A 12392-nucleotide genomic window follows, 5' to 3' on the forward strand; every position below is an offset into this window, starting at 1 on the left:
CTCTGTCCCTTCAGGCCAGCAGTTCTGAACCTTTCCGCAGTCACCCTCTGGGTCCGTCACACTCAGCGTGCGTGACTCCTGGGCACTGGTGGTATATACACTCCTCTGTCTACCATTCAAGGGAGCAAACCCATGGACACAGTGAGTGAGAAGGGTATGACTGAAGCACTAGTCTTGAACCAGCTCTGATTCTGAAAATCAGTTGTAACACTCCTCACCACAGATCTCGACACCCGCCTAGAGTGTTGGTGCCCTGATGCTTCTCCAGGCCCTGAGCTGCTCTTCGCTAATGCTCTAACAACTCCCACCCCTGCCCCCAGTACTGAGGCTCTAATCGAAGGAACTGCAGTTGGACATGAACTTCACAGCTTTTTCAGACTCACACAGGCTGATGCCTGGTGTGGCCTTGGTCTTAGAGCAGTGGTTCTCAACCTTCTGGCCCTTTAAATACAGTTCCTCATGTTGTGACCCAACCATAAAATTGTTTTAGTTGCTACTTCATAACTGTAATGTTGCTACTGTTATGAATCGTAATGTAAACATCTGATATGCAGGATGATCTTAGGCGACCCCTGTGAAAGGGTCGTTTGGCCGCCAAAGGGGTCGCGACCCACAGGTTGAGAACCACTGTCTTAGAGTGTTGTCCTTGGACCAGCCACATGGACATTACTGAGGAGCTTGTTAGAAATGCAGAATCTTGGACCCCACCCAATCAGAACCCACATCTAACTAGATCCCCTGGTGAATGTGTGCACATTCAAGTCCGAGAGGAACTTAGACATCACGGCCGGCCTATCCTGCCACCGGGGAGAGTGGCATCCACTGTGAGGCGGATGAAACAAACCACCAGCTGCAGCTGTTACCACTGTGGGAGGAGGCAAAGGGGGGCAGGAGGTGGACATGGAAGGCAGGTCACTATAATGCATGAAGTGCATTTAAATTTGGGGGCACTGAGATAAAATCTATGAAGACATTCAATCAATTCTGAGATCCTGTGATCTTTGTCATTCATTAACAGGAATATGCTAACAAAATAACAGTTGTACCTAACTTTTACTGAGCTCTTATATTATGAGACAGGCACTGTTTTAAATAGAAGTGCTTTACATGTGTGTATTTATATGATTTTACATAGCAACCTCTTGAGGTACAGATTATCATTATCCCCATTTTACAGATGAGGCAACCGAGGCACAGAAGTCAAGTGACTTGTCCCAGGGTCTGGCATGGATGTGTGCCAGAGCCAGGCTCTGAACCTGGCCAGGTGCCCAGAGCCCACCCTCTTAACTACCATGTGAGACTACCTTTAGAAGGGAAGCATTCTTCCCCGACAAAAGTTTCTTTGGAAGCTATGACATACCTTTAGGGTGATCAACCATCTTGGATGGCCCAGAATTCAGAGAGGTCCCTGGATGTGAGACTTTTAGTGTTAAAAGTGGGAAAATCTTGGGCAAGTTCATTGCTCTAATGATACCTGACACCTTGCCTCTCACAGAAGAGTAACAGAAGGGGAGGAAATTAAATGTAATAGGAAATCCTTGGGATTCTAGAATTTGAGCCGTTGGAGCACTGACTCATGTCTGGGCAACCTGCTTCTATTTGAGGAACCCAAAGCCTGTCCACAGGACGTTAACCAATGCTCATTCTTCGTCTGTGGTGCATACTAATGAGAACCAAAGCGTCCCTCACTTTGTACTTTCCGACCCAATAACCAATCTCCAGCATTCCTAAAGTTGACAGCACACAACTGTACATGAAAACCAGTTCTTCATCTAAGCCAGGGGTGGGGAACCTTTTTTCTGCCAACGACCACTTGGATATTTATAACATTATTCACAGGCCATACACAATTACCAACTTAAAAATTAGCCTGCTATGTTTGGTCAAACATTTAATTAACCCCTAATGTGTTAGCAGGGCCAGACCAAATGATTTCTTGGACCTTATTTCTCAGGACATTCCCCAGCCCTAATAGAAGCCAAGAGAAAGAAGGCTGTCAGCTTGACACAACCTTGTAAAAAAATAAAAATGAAGCATCTTTCTAACACGTGGCCCAGGAAGCACACTGTTTGGGCCTCCTTGCTGCTCTGTGTTCCTAGACCATGAGGTCAGAGCCATGCAGGCAAAGAGCTAGGACACCTGGTAACCAATTTGCAAATGAACACAACAGACTTCCATCTTTGTGCCTGGGAACCAGGATTGCACCTCTTCTCCCCAGGACTGACTGACCCTCATACCCAGCAAGATCCCAGTTCTCTCCAGCACTTGAAAAATGACTCTCCTAATGTTCACTCCCATTAAAGTCATATACTTGTAAATCTTGGGTAGGGAACAGAAAGAACTATTGAATCCTGGTCACATCCATTTGTAGCGATTATCTATGAGATAGGTTACTAATGTGATTATGTCTCTGTCTTTTTGTGGTTATATGACTTTTTAAAAATCATTCTTTCTTTTGTTCACTCATTCACTCATCCAGCCATTCATCCACTTAACAGTAACATTTGGCGTCTTCTCCATGCTATGTAATTTCTAAGCCCAAACCAAGAGGACATTTTCCAAGCTTTAAAACTCCATGCCTTTAAGCAGTATCCATTAAATAGGAAGGTGGGAGAGGGGGCTGTTCAGTGAAGAAACAGTTAAGTTAAAACCTAAGCTCTGTTACTAACTAGTTATCATTCTCTCTGAGCCTCAGCTTCAACAACCCTAAAATGAAAATAATTCCTCTTAGAACTGTTGTGAAGTTTAAACGGAGAATAGTGTATAAAGAACAATACTCAATGCTTGGCACAAAAAAAGACATTCAATAAATGTTAGCTTAAAGACACTGACCCTAGAATCTAATTTGTCCCTCAACCCTCAATTCACCTCACACCTCACCAGCCCCAGTCAATATTCTTTCAAGCTCATTCTGCCTCCTCGGGCAGTGTTCTCGTTGCTTTGGTCCCCTGGGGAGCTGGCCCTGACTTTATTCTGACTGCGAGGCTGTACCAGTTGGAGAATGTGAGCTGTATCTAAGTAAGCTGTGAGGGTCCTGGAGCTTGTGGGAGGAGGGATACACAAAGTCCCGTTAATAAATAAACACGCAGACATCAAGGCTACCGGCTGTCGTAGTAACAAGACTTTAATGCTTTCCTGGCTCCTGTCATCTTCAGGACTGAAAGCACTTAATGAATTAGTCTCGCTTGCAGTTCTGGACAGAAATACTGCCGTGTCTACAAGGAGCAATCAGGGTAAGCAGCCAGAGGCCAATCCCTCTGGGGAGCGTGGTCAACCAGAGAGATCCCTAGAGCAGCTTTGTTTGTAAAAGTAATAATTGTGTATTAGAAAAATGTAAAAGTATAGACATTAAGAATTAACTGTAACTCTTGCACTTGCTGATAAGCAGCGTTAACATTCTGTGACACTCTCATACACAAACTTACTGTGCTCATGCTGGTTTCTAATTTAACAACAGATCATGTAAAATATGTTTCTACATCACTTTAAGTAGCTGCTGGTTTATTAGAGAAGACCCCTATTTTTAAGCATGTCAGTGGAGGGTAGTTATTTTCACTGTGAGAACAATCTTGTGATTTCTCTTTTTGGGATTTCCTTTTAGGATTTAGGGAGCAGCATGAGGGAGGGCACATGGATGGAAGAGAGGGCTGGGTTTGCAGAAGTAAACGTTGCTGGTGCGCCAGGAGTGGAATGGGATGAGGACACTCAGAGCCACAGTGGAGAACCTCATGGGGCACACGAGGGGAACACTGAACAGTCTTAAGAGGTTCTAGACTTTAGAAAGAACCCTGTGGTAGCAAGAGGAGGGATGCATTGGAGGAGCCTAGACTGGGAGCTTGGAGAGCCCACACCTCTCATCTGCTCCTGTTTCCACCACGTAGTCACTTGCCCCTTGAGACCCAAAGGTTGCATCTGCTGTCATGATCTGGCCTTTGCCAACCTCCTCTTACCTGTACCTGTCCCAGGTTTTATGCTTCTGCCCTGGGTAAACATTTGGGAAGATTAACTGGATCGAGGAAAGCTCTGAAATCCAAATAAGCACTCTCGCCCAGGTCATATCAGCATGTTCTTGCCCAATCTACTTTTCCACATTTGACCTTTCAATTAATGAGGCATCAGGAATCCAGTAATGTATCAACACCTTTTAGCCCATGTCACTCGGCGCTCAGAGACTCTCCCACAGCAAGCACTGAACCTCTCATGGGTTTCTCCTCCCCCCTGCTCTGTTATGCAATCTGGAGGCTGGAGAGGATGCTGGCTTTTGACAGCCATGTATCCATGAGACAGTCGCATCACCTGTAGGACTTGTTCTTATTGGCTCCCTGTTACTGCCCCACATTTAACATGCTCCACAATGTCCCTCCCATTCTCCCAAGTTTTCCCCCAAATAACTCCCATTTCTATCAACACAATCTTCACTGTTCAGTTGTCTGGGCTTAAAAACTTGAAACTTTTAGTCACAATATCTCTATTCCCCTTAGGGACTGTCCCAAACCTTCACCCTTCTTCCCGTGACCTCATTGGAACGCCATCTTCTTCGTTCTTCACACACAACTTTGTCTACATCATGGAGGGTACTGATGCCAGCAAGGGTGAACTACTTGATCTTCCTGCCCTCATCCCTAGCCTAATCCAAAATCTTATCTAGGATGATCCCAAACTGTGATACAGTCATTACAACAAGATCTGATCAGATTGATATCTGAGGGCAGAAACCACTCCTATTCATCTCCGCCTCTCAGCCTGGGTACAGGCCTTGCTCAAAGTTGGCTTCAACAGATATTATGAAAGGAATAAAGGAATGAATCCCATAAATGCCTTGTCCTCTGTTATATGAATGAGGTCAGGGGAGATTGGGCTCTTGAATTAATTGAACCTCTTCTCTCTTCACCCTGGCCTAGTGCCCTGCCTGTGTGATTAAATTCCTTAATAGAATCTGCCCTGGCTAAACACCACATACAAATCCCTCAGCCATAAGTAGTGGAAAAGCTTCCAAGTGCTTAGAGAAGAAAGAGATTGGTGCTTCAGCATTGGGATGTGAGACAAGTGTCGATGGAGGAATGTCCGTCTACTCCTTAGGTACTAACAATCTGGGAGTATTGATGACTATTTCATACCAAAACCAATTATGTGTTCGGCACTGCACTGACAGTGAGGATGAAAATTAAAACAGCAGCCCACACCTGTTGATCACTTACTGTGGGCTAGGCACAACTCTGGAATAGGCAACCTCATTACTACTTCCATCTTACAGGTAAGAGAACGGGCTCAGTGTCACATAGCTAATAAGTGCTCCAATATTAGCATCTTTCTTTAGGTTCTTCACCCTTTCTCTTCACTGTCCTCATCACTTCCACTAAATAAATTGATTCCTCCAACCTGTCTCCCAGCTATCCACCCTTCCTTCGATGGCAACACCCTCGTCTTCCCACCACCACATACAAATATACTGACATCTGCCCTTATCCTCTCCTCCTCCTCTTCTTGGCCCAAAGAACGGTCCCTCCTCTACTCAAAGCCAGTCCCTCCACCTGCATATCTGATGCTGTCCACACATCTTCTTAGGAATCTTATTATGAATTATCTTTCCTTAACCTATCACTTTTCCATTCAAGTGGATCCTTTCTGTTGGCATTTAAATGTGCTCAACTGTCTCTCATTAAAACATAATGAAACCACAAACATTGTATCCCCTGTGACATTCAATATTATTTGCCACTCAATAAATATTTGCTGACATCTTGTGAATGCAATCCTCACTTTTCAACCTAACTCTGTCTGGCTTCTGGCCTCATTACTCCTCTGAAGTCGCCCTTGCTAAAGTCATCAACAGCCTTCACACTGCCAACACTGTGCTCCTGTGGAGCCCTGGGGTTCTACCAGCTGGACTGAGGGTTTCCTGCACTAAAATAGAATCTTGGCAGTCCTTCCTCAATTCACAGAAAAATGAGCTGACAGAATATTCTCAATTAAAAGTTTTTGTTCTATAAAGTTCTCTTTCTTCAAACTTAGTGCCTGCTATTCTATGTCTGTGGTAGAATCTAGCATAAGATGCTCTCTGATTTAAAAATTATCATATATTCAGCCATTTTAATATGTAAATATTTCACAGTGTTATCCGGAGAGCATCACAGTTTCCATGGAGTTCAGGACATGAACAAGTGTTTGATACTCACTGGCCAAATCCAAAGAAATAATGTTTTGCTCTTTGATTTGTTCTCTTGGAGGTATCTGGTACTGTTTACCATGCTGTTTGTTTATTTTAGCAACCAGCATTTATTGAACATACATTTCCCCATTGCCCTTTGTCCCTATTTTCACTAAGGCATTTATTACCTTCTCTTGTGATCTCTCCCATGGACAGGCATACCTTGTTTTATGGGGCTTCACAGATACTGCACTTTTTACACACTGAAGGTTTGTGACAGCTCCATGTTGAGTGAGTCTATGGGCACCAATTTTGCAACAGTACTTGCTCACTCCATGTCTCTATGTCACATTTTGGCAATTCTCCTAATATTTCAAACTTTTTCATTATTATTATGCTTGTGATGGTGATCTGTGATCAGTGATCTTTGATGCTGCTAGTGTGAAACCCTCCACCAGCAACAAGATTACAATTCACTGAAGGCTCAGATAATGATTAGCATTTTTTAGCAATAAAGCATTTTTTTACTTAATGTATGTAAACTTTTTAGACATAATGGCATTGCACATTTAATAGACTACAGTGTAGTATAAACATAACTTTTATATGCACTAGGGAACCAAAAAATTTCTGTGACTTGCTTTATTGCAATATTCACTTTATTGCAATGGTCTAGAACCGAACCTGCCATATGTCCTAGGTCCACCTGAGTTCCTGGAGGTCTTTCCCTTGATCCTCCTGTGGTATTTCCTTTTACCTCTCCCTAGCCAGCCAAGCACTTGGCCCAGACACACGGATTATGTCTGTTGAATGCAGGAATAACGGAATGAGTGAATAAGCATGAATAAAATGGTCAGGAGGAAGGTGAATCCTCCTCCCAGTGCTCTTCCTAGGCCCTGCTGCCTCCTCACTGAAAAACTAGTGGTGACAGCAGTTTGATGCCCAAAATGTTGATTTTCCATCTGTAAAACACCATCCATTATTTTTAAAGCAAAATGAATCTGATATAAACTTATTATAGCTTTATAGACCTTGGGCCTGTGGCCTTCACTTTTAATATCTAATCTATGGTCAAGCCGTGTTGATTTTACCACCCAAAAAAATCATAGTGATTGATTATTTTTATGGGGATATAAACAGTTTCATTCTGTGAGTACCAAAAAAATACTATGTAGTATGTCTATGACAGAAGTTGGGTAAATGATGACATTACGAATATTGATTTACTTTAAATACTCCATATTCTATTATAATCCTATGCCTTTAGCCAAGCTGTTTTCTTAGCCACTTCTACCGAGCTTGCCTATCAAAATCATACTTAACATTCAAGGTCCAATTAAAAACTCACCTCCTCCAAAAGGACCTTAATAATCTCCCAGTTACTTGGGCCAGCCTTTGATTCACTTTAGCTCCTCTGCACATGACAGCGTACTGCTTGTATCTCCCCTGAGGGTGAACTTTAGTCTGCAGGGCCCTCTTGGTGATGTGAATGCTCCTCTCCCGACTCTGCCTTGTGGGCAACTCAAGCCCAGGGACCATGCCACCCACATCTTTCTGTCTTCCCAGGGCCTTGAACAATAGGTATTTTCTAAATTGAAGTGGTTAAACAGATCATCCATTACAGTATGCTATGCAAACAACACTTTTTTGTGTGCGATATAAGGTGACTTGAAAGAAAATAGTTGGGGCACCCTCCTGGCTAGGTTCTGGCAGCCGTGGCCGAGAGCCTGTTCCAGCTTCTTGCTCTCACCCCTGCGGGCAGCAGCGGCACACAGAAGCAGCAGCTGCCCAGTGTGCCCCAGAATTTATTTGGGGGAAAATTCAAGCTGTTTCTCTCTGAAGTGGAATGTGAGTCAGAGGTGAGTCCAGGCCTGTGAGCTGCGTGGGAGGAGAAAGGTTTGCAATGAGCAGGGCTCTGAGTTCTCAGGCTATTTTTTTCCAAACGGACTCCCAGCACAGACCTGTGGCTCAGAGACCACCCCGTTCACCTTCCTCCTTGGGTGCAGACACAGGGCCTCATAAGCCCATCCTCACCGCCCTTCTCAGCACTACATCTGGACCAAAGCAGAGGCAATCACTCCTTCTCCTTCCTCCGTCCCTGGGGAACATCACACACAGCCCACTCAGCCCAACCCTAATGCACACACAGAGATAGAAGCAAGACAGATGGAAATCCAAACCAAGAACGCTGACTGCTTTGTCCCTGAACTGTGCCTTGTCCAAACCTATCCAGACTGCAAAGATTCCAGATCATCTATCGAGGCATGAAATGCTCAGCCACATGCTGTTAATACCCAAACTGAGTTTGTGAGCACCTGTGTGCAGAGAACAGAAAAGTCATTGAAGGGGGAGCAGAAAGGTGTTGTTTGCTTGATGGCAATGAGCCTGGGCTCTCACACATACCTGATCAAGAGATTAAATGACATAGTGTGGGCAGAGTGCTTAGCAGACTAACTGAAATGAAGCCTAACCACCCAACAGTGCAGGGGAGCCCCGTCTGGTGTGGCTGGAAGCGAGCCTTTCTTCCATTGCTCCTGCTGCTCAACAGCCTGTCCTACCTGAAGGGGTGGAGGCAGTGCCTGATACCTGCCTCCATCCCCTTCGTGCATCCGCTGGCCTCAAGCCTGGGTGATCAAGAAGGCAATTCTTGGGGGAGAGGGGACACAACTGAGCTGGGCATCTGTGCTAATAAAAAGCACCCAAAGGGGCATCCAGGGACACATTGACTGATAGTGTGAAACTCAAACAACCTTCCCTCCTCCTCTGGGGCAATAGTGCCCTGGGTCCCAGAATAATTTCCAACCCTCTTCTTTCAAGCGGATCTCTCTTCCTCTCCAAATACAACATCATAAATAAAGTGACATACCCTCTGCCCCTCAGATACCCAACCACAGTGCTCCTCCCGTGCCCTTATTAATGCCATCCGAATGCTGATGCTTCATCCTGTATAGGGGAACATTAGGGCAATAAAAAGAGGGGTAGTTTCTATTTCTCCATTTTGCTTTCAAAGTTGGAGGATAAGATCTTGCCTATCCAGGTCAGAGAGGTCTAAACACACACACACACACACACACACACAATTCCAGTTTTCCAAGCACAACCTGCATAGTGAAAGGGATTTTGGATGGCCAGATACTATGGGCTCTGTGTGGTCTCACAGCCTGTTGGCTTTTATTACAGTGGGAACCTCTTAAGCAACCCGAGGGTGTGTGTGTGTGTGTGTGTGTGCGGGGGGGGGGGGGGTGTGTAGTCCCACACCATTCAGCTAGAAAAGAGCTTGAAAGAATGTCAGACACAGAGCAAGGAGAATAATTTTTAAAATAGTTAATGCAATCACATGGTTCAAAATTGAAAAGATACAAAGGGTTTACAGGTCCACTCTCCCTGGAGGCAACCGATATTAGGTTTTGTGTATATAGTTATGCACTGACAAGCAAATATCTTGGAACTCTCCCTCTTCCTCCTCTTTTATAACATGAACAGTAGCATATTATAAACACTCTATGCATGTTTTCCACTTAGCCAAGTATCTTGCAAATTGTTCCATGTCAGTTTTAGAGTAAGCTTCTCCTACTTCTTTTTTTATGGATGAAGAGGCCAGTATTTGACTATCTGGAAGTACCACAAAGTATTTAACTACCCCCCTGTGATGAGTACATAGGTTGTTCTTTCACAGCTCAAACAATGCTACAATATACATATGTTTCTTTGTGCCCATAGGCAAGTATAACAGCAAGATAAATGTCTAAAAAAACGGAACCACTGTGTCAATGGCATGGGCATTTCAAATTTTGAAAGATGCTTCTAAAATGCCTTCCAAAGAAGTTGTACCAATTTATTCTCCTACCAGCAACATATGAAAGTGCCTGTTTTACCAGAACCTCATCAGTAGTTTATCAGTCTTTATGAAGTTTGCTAACTGAATGGTAAGTAAGTATATCATTGTAGTTTGCATTTTACATGGTAAAGAATTAAGCTTTGTGTATTAATTAAATCCCTGAGTCCTACGTGGAGTGAAGAGCATGCATTTACCAGGCCAGCACTAACGGGGTCACAAACATCTCTTGTTCACAGTGGCTCTGGGTTTTCAGTTACCGCATATGTGTCAGTTCTTCGTGGGAGGAGAGTGGCCCTGTGGAAGGAGCAGGGACTTTGGAACCAGAGAGACCCACATTCCCAGCACAGCTCTGCCACTTACCAGCTTAAAGATCTTAGCAAATTATTTAACCTCTTCCAAACTCAGTCCCCTCACATGAAATATGGGGATAATAATAGTGATTTCACAAAGCCTTGTGCATGGCACATAGAAGGTACTTAACAAATGGCAGCAACTTTCCATCAGGCCAGATCCTAGACCTCAGGGCCCTTTTCACAACTGACAGAACCTGGAACAGCCCCGCTAGGGCCAAATAGCTCTTTTGTTAAATAGCTACCAGGAGGATTCCCAGCTCCTCCTCTGACCCACCCAGCCTCCTTCCACAGTTAGCAGGAGATATCGCTAAAACCCCTCACTGTGCCTGGAGGGTAGGGGGGCTGTTTCTGTGCCAGGCTTCCCTGTTACCAGATGATGTTTGCATTCAGACAGAGGCACTCTCTGGACTGAGCAGAGCTCATTTCCAATTACAGACGGGCAAGCTAGAGACAAAACAGAGATCCTTGGGCAAAACATGAGGGATTTGCCCTCATCAGCATCGGAGCCTTTCCCGAGCACAATTTTCGATGAGGCCACAAAATGCAGATTTCTACTTCTGGCAGAAATGCCAGTGATGCCCCAAACAAGGTTTCTATGTACACATGGGACCCCACCCTCACCCCCACCCCAAAGGACTTCAGAGGCTTTTCCCATTCCCACATGGTCCTGTCTCATTTCACCCCCAGGCTGTAGAAACTATAGCCATGCCCCTTATGTGAGAGGGGAAACGATGCTACTGACTCAGCTAATGCCACAGCTAAACCTTGGGGAGCACATTTTAGTTCCTGTCTGGGTGCCAACATGACCCCCTATCTCTATATGCTGGTTTAGGTCCCCTCGGGCATGGAGCTGAGACCTCCTGAGAGAGAACTGAGAAGTTACAACTGCTTTCAGAGAACATTTCTTTGCTCTGTTTTCCCCTAGAAGGGAAGGGGCAGGACCTGAATGTACTTAGGAGCACTGCACTAGCACACACAGGAAACTGCCTTTCCCCTGAGGTCTCCGAATCCCCCGATTCTGAAGCAGAGTGGACACACGGGATCTAAAGTCCCTGCATCACTGTTTGCCTCTTACGTGACATAAAATGTGGGTCTGGCTCAGACACTGGAGGATGTGGCAGGGCATTGGGATCAGACTGCACAGATGTCCACCCCTGCCAGTTACACTGCCGCCTCTTCAGAAGCCCCTAGCCCAGCCCATGAGGCTCCCCTCCTCCAAACCCTGTCCTCCAGCCAGGCCATGAGTGCGGGCTGGGGTTAGGGTTAGGGCTCCTGGCTGGATACCTACCGTCCACCCCTGACAGTTACACTGCTGCCTCTTCAGAAGCCCTTAGCCCAGCCCATGAGGCTCCCCTCCTCCCAAACCCTGTCCTCCAGCCAGGCCATGAGTGGGAGCTGGGGTTAGGGTTAGGGCTCCTGGCTGGATACCTACCCCGCAAAGTTGCTAGAAGAGCAAACTCCCAGGTCTCCACACAAACCCACTCAGAGAAAAGGAATGCTCGAGTGTGGCTGAAAAACATGGGTGGTGTATGAAGCCCCCGAGTGCTGATGGAGAAGGCAGATCTCCCCCGCTGCCTCCTTCGCTGCCGTGGGGGACCCAGGACGCCACCCTTGCCGCCAGCCTGCTGGAGCCCCGCACTTGGTTCACCCCAGCCTGGCCAGAGACTCAGAATGAAGGAGCAGAACTAGGCTTTCTTTCTGACCCAAGACTTTTTGCTCGCCCCTTGGTCTCTCTACTTGGGCCAAATCCTCCTCCAAGGCCACTGAGCGAGGGGGAGGGAGGTGGCTTCGCTGTGGTTGGAGTCTGGAGCCCAGAAGGCCACACCAGCCCCAAGGGATAAGGGTGAGGGCCACCGGCTCTGGGGCCTTCGGAAGACTTGCCTGGTGGCCCAGGCGAGGGTCCGGTGTCTCCACCCTGTTTTGGACCCGAATGCACAGGCAGAGAGGTGGAGGCGCGACGCTAATGCACCGCCTCCCTCCTCATTCTATACAACTCCAGGAAAATCTCCAGCAAACCTAGCCCGGTGGCCAGGCGGGCCCAGAGGTGCCTGCG

At 46.0% G+C, this 12392-nt stretch overlaps 1 protein-coding gene across 3 annotated transcripts in view; it reads right to left on the minus strand.

The window, feature by feature from the left end:
- Window positions 1-12392, minus strand: part of FAM163A (family with sequence similarity 163, member A) — a 60099-nt gene that overhangs the window by 34156 nt on the left and 13551 nt on the right. The window lies entirely within an intron of this gene.

Source organism: Myotis brandtii, unplaced genomic scaffold (genome assembly GCF_000412655.1).
Source record: "Myotis brandtii unplaced genomic scaffold, ASM41265v1 scaffold630, whole genome shotgun sequence".
Taxonomy (NCBI): domain Eukaryota; kingdom Metazoa; phylum Chordata; class Mammalia; order Chiroptera; family Vespertilionidae; genus Myotis; species Myotis brandtii.